The 3,346-nt window shown below is 46.9% G+C and overlaps 1 non-coding gene across 1 annotated transcript; it reads right to left on the bottom strand.

Moving 5' to 3' along the window:
* Positions 1-626: 626 nt before the first annotated feature.
* LOC112207193 (small nucleolar RNA SNORA68) lies at positions 627-759 on the bottom strand. Its single transcript, XR_002941649.1, has one exon. It is a non-coding gene; the product is annotated as a small nucleolar RNA SNORA68 (small nucleolar RNA).
* Between the last annotated feature and the right edge of the window lie 2,587 nt (positions 760-3,346).

Genomic DNA, 3,346 nt, shown 5'->3' with positions numbered 1-3,346 from the left:
TCTTCTCCTTTCTCCTTTTCTTTTTCTAGTATTCCCATTACACGTATATTGGTGTGTGGTTAATGGTGTCCCAGATTTCTGTGAAGCTGTTAATTTTTCTTCATTCTTTTTCTCACTCTGTTCTTAAGATTGCATAATCTCTATTGATCTTCAAATTTACTGATTGTTTCTTTCTTTCTTTCTGTCTCTCTCTTCCTTCCTTCCTTTCTTTTTTTCTTTCTTGGCGTACCCGAGTTTATATGGGGCACACTGGGGTGAGAGGCCCCTGCAACTAGCAGAAGGTGTTGGTCCTCTTGGTAGTGAAGCATGGCTTGTGCTGATGGTGCAGGACGCGGTGGAGCAGCAGGAACTTGATGGATTTGTGGAACTGCACTTGCTGGCTGTAATCTCCTCCAGTGGGCCAGGGTGTGGTGCTGGGCACCCATGTCTAGGTCTATAAAAAGGGGGAGGGAGCAGGGTAACCGCATTTCCTGGACTCTAGGCATTTGGCAAACCTCCTATCGAGTGCCTGTCCAGTGACCTGGTACATTCTGTCAGGCACAGCCATTGCCTGGGGGCGATGACTTGGGGCTGACTGGGGGGCCAGATGGCCACAGCCTCTGGTCCCAGCAGGCACTGGCCACCAGGGATGTAGAGCCTCTAAGTTCACTTTAAGGAGCATGGCCACAGCCACCAAAAGTAATGAGATTCGCTTGCTGTTTGCACCTCTGTTTAAACCACCACTTCAAGAAACAGTGATTCTTTGGGTTTAGGTGCAAGTGATTCTTTTTTTTTTTTTTTAAGGGACAGCTGTCCCAGAGGGTAACACCAATTAATTTTGACACTTTTTTCTTTAGTGCATTATTATTATTTATTTATGACAGGGTGTCACTCTGTCACCCAGGCCGGAGTGCAGTGGCACACAATCTTGGTTCACTGCAACGTCTGCCTCCCAGGCTTAAGTGATCCTCCCACCTCAGCCTCCCGAGTAGCTGGGACTACAGGTCCGCACCACCAAACCCAGCTAATTTTTCTATTTTTAGTAGAGACGGGGTGTCACCATGTTGGCCAGGCTGGTCTTGAACTCCTGACCTCAGGTGATCTGCTCACCTGGGCCTCCCAAAGTGCTGGGATTACAGACATGAGCCACTTTGCCCGGCCTCCTTCAACCCTTTAAACATGGTTTCGCCTGGTTTTTTGAATATATTTGTAATAGCTGCTTTGAAGTTTTGCTAAGTTCAACCCATTGACCCCTCAAAAGCAATTTCTATTGTGTGCTTTTTCCTTATGTATTGGTCACACTTTCCTTTTTCTTGCATGTCTTGTAATTTTTTTGTTGTTGAAAACGACATTTTAGAGACTATGGTAGCAACTCTGGATACTGATTCCCCCTTACCTACCTCCAGGACCTGCTGTATTTGCTTGTTATTTGTTTAGTGACTTGATTGGACTAGTTCGGTGAAGTCCAGGTACCCATGCAATGTGGAGCCGCTGGTGTCTTCCTCAGAGGCCACAGCCTTGGGCACACACAGTCTCCATGACCACCAGGGATGACTGACTCTAGGCTCTCTATCTATTTCCCTGATGAACTCTTAAGCTTTTGGCTGGTCTACTTCACACCCACTTAGCCTCTTCTAATTTCTAGGTGATTGTTCTATGGTTTTGTTTTGTTTTGTTTTGTTTTTTCAGAATCTCGTTCTGTTGCCCAGGCTGGAGTATAGTGGCGTGATCTTGGCTCACTGCAACCTCCACCTTCCCAGTTCAAGTGATTCTCCTGCCTCAGCTTCCTGACTAGCTGGGATTACAGGTGCCCACCAACACGCTCGGCTAATTTTTGTATTTTTAGTAGAGACAAGGTTTCCCCATGTTGGCCAGGCTGGTCTCAAACTCCTGACCTCAAATGATCCGCCCGCCTTGGCCTCCCAAAGTGCTGGAATTACAGGCGTGAGCCACCACACCCAGCCAGCAATCTGTTCTTTTGGTTTGCCTCTCCTGCTGGACAGAACCTCTGTACCACTACTCCTGAGCTGGCCGGGGGAGGAAGATGGTGGCCTCCTTTTCCCAGAATGACACACTTGCTCTTCAAGAGGGGCACTGGGCAAAGATAGTAGCCCCTGGTCTTCTCATCTCCCTCCTCCTGGTGTGGAAACTCTACCCTGTGAATAAGCAAGGCAAAGTACTGCAGCCTGCCTCCATGTAGTAGAACTTCTGCTCTAAGGTGGAGGCTGGAAGGAGGAGGGAGCTCCAATCCTCTGCCCTGCAGTTGCCTGGAATACAACTTCTGTAAGACAGAACTGGTGGTGATGCGATGCTGATGGCATGCCCTTCCTAGAGTAAAACCATAGCCCTACTCTGGGATCTGGGAAGAAAGGGTGCCCCATCTTCTTGGCTGTGTCTTCCCAGAGTAGAGCTTCTAACACACCGAGCTTGAGGTGAGAGGACAGGAAGCATTTTGGGGTTCAAAAGCCACAGACTCCCATTGTTCTTCCCAAGGTTTAGTAGGTAGATTTTCTTGAATAAGTTTCTCCACTTGAGGAGTTCAAGACCAGCCTGGGAGGTTGAGGCTGCAGTGAACCATGATCATGCCACTGCACTCTGCCCTGGGCGACAGAGCAAGATCCTGTTCCCCCCCAAAAAAATGAAGACAAAAAGAAAAAAACAATAATAATTTTCACCAGTTAAAGTTTGTTCCATTTGGGAGTATATCTACTGATCTCCTCATCCCACTATTTTGGAAGTCCTCTACCTCAATCAGGTTTTTTTAAAGGTAAAAATAAGTTTGTTTAGTAATATTATATATTAATGGGCTCAAACTTATTTGATGTGTTTCAATCAACTGCAATTATTTCTGTTGATACTCAAATTATTTTAATTTTGGCTAGTAGGAACTTCTTTAAGTTGGCTCCTTAGTCCTTTTGACGGGAACCTAGCAATTGTTGATAACTTTCTTGCTATTAAAATGCCTTATATAGGCCGGGCACGGTGGCTCACGCCTGTAATCCCAGCACTTTGGGAGGCTGAGGCAGGAGGATCACCTGAGATCGGGAGCTCAAGACCAGCCTGACCAACATGGAGAAACCCCATCTCAACTAAAAATACAAAAACTAGCCGAGCATGCTGGCACATGCCTGTAATCCCAGCTACTTGGGAGGCTGAGGCAGGAGAATCGCTTGAATCTGGGAGGCGGAGGCTGCAGTGAGCTGAGATGGCGCCATTGCACTCCAGCCTGGGTGACAAGAGCGAAACTCCGTCTCAAAAAACAAAACAAAACACCTTATACATTACTTTCCCAATACCCACAGAATGCTTTGGAAAAACTGAAAGGTTGCATTCGCCAGTATCGAAAGGAGTGTATATGCCTTCCAAG

Source organism: Pan troglodytes, chromosome X, assembly GCF_028858775.2.
Source record: "Pan troglodytes isolate AG18354 chromosome X, NHGRI_mPanTro3-v2.0_pri, whole genome shotgun sequence".
Lineage (NCBI taxonomy): Eukaryota > Metazoa > Chordata > Mammalia > Primates > Hominidae > Pan > Pan troglodytes.
The sequence above is the reverse complement of the archived record's forward strand: the minus strand, read 5'-3'. Positions and strand labels throughout refer to the sequence as shown.